We start from the raw sequence: 1529 nt of genomic DNA, 5'->3' as shown, positions 1-1529 counted from the left end.
CCTCGGATCTCCTGTTCTCCTGATACTTCTTCGGAAATTTTGCATTTGAAAGTTTCAGTGAATATTCCTCGGATCTCCTATTCTTCTGATACTTTTTCGAAAATTTTGCATTTTAAAATTTCAATGAATACCTCCTCGGATCTCCTGTTCTCCTGATACTTTTTCGAAAATTTTGCATTTGAAAATTTCAGTGAATACGTTTTCGACGTTCATGTTTTCATGATACCTTTTCAAAAAATTTCAAATTTTTAAATTTTTATCCTTATACTTTTTCCTCGATACTTTACCACTCGATCTTTTAACTATTCGTTGGCATACCAGGGGCCTATGTTACCAATTGTTGGTATTTCAGGGATCCGCATTACCGACCGCCATTATTCCCCTGAAGCGCGAAAATTCGAAATTTTTGAAAAAGTATCGGGGGAACATGAACGTCGAGGAGGTATTTAATTTTTAAACAATATTTCGATTGAATAGCCATTTACAAAAACAAATTCGAATTATTTAAATAAAAAAAAAATTAATCGTGCCGGGAGCGAACCCCAGCCGTCGGCATGGCAGTCAAGCACGTTGCCGATTACGACAACGCGCTTATTATAAAATTATAATTTCATTAGGAGTATATCTTCAATAGATTGAATATTTTTTTTCATTTGAAATTCCACAAGATGTGGCTGCTCCCTTCCGCTTGTTTTACAGTCGATTAAATTTCAGTTAAACAAATAAAAAACAAAAAGCATTCATACTGCAGAAAATAAAATTCACCCCGACACCCCGGCGCCCTCCCTCTCTTGGGGTGCAGTACTACGATGACGCTGGGGTCACTCAAACCCCCAGAACTGAGCCTCTACTTTAGGCTCTGACCACGTTAAAGGTTTTGTACGGGCGCTGGCAATCTCTCTTACAATCTCTAGTTTCCATCTATATAATACCGTGTACATTTTGCCTGAGACATTATTATTTCCTGCAATGACAATCCTACAATCAACTTAGATCAGTTTCATTATTTCAACGAACATGAAATTATTACTAATTAAATATTGTTGTACCGTATGTACAACGCATTCAGTGAGTTGATCGGAAGGCGGATCATTGTCTCTCAGTGTCGTGGTGTCAATTATTGATAATTTATATCACATATTAGTAGGTGATATTATTCAATGAAAAATGGGGGAAAAAAAAATGTACACCAAAAAATAACGTGGTAAAGAAAACAAATCTTCGAACCTGTACTTGTTTGCTTATAAAGAATATATTTGGCAGAGCGCTTCACAACAGGTAAATTTTTTTCTTCTTTCATCACCATTTTTCAACTTTTCTCCCGAGAATGTTTCATTTTTCATAACTCTCTGAAAATCATTTATTAATAAATATTGGATGGACTAACGAATAGATTTTTATCAATGATATCCTTAATAAATGAAAATTAATTAACAAATTTGATTTTATTATGTGCATATAACTTTTCGATAAAATTCACTATCGCTTGATAAAATTCTTATATTCCTAATTTTCTGTGGCTTTGTGTA

The sequence above is a fragment of the Fopius arisanus genome, unplaced genomic scaffold (assembly GCF_000806365.1).
Source record: "Fopius arisanus strain USDA-PBARC FA_bdor unplaced genomic scaffold, ASM80636v1 scaffold00059, whole genome shotgun sequence".
Lineage (NCBI taxonomy): Eukaryota > Metazoa > Arthropoda > Insecta > Hymenoptera > Braconidae > Fopius > Fopius arisanus.
The sequence above is the reverse complement of the archived record's forward strand: the minus strand, read 5'-3'. Positions refer to the sequence as shown.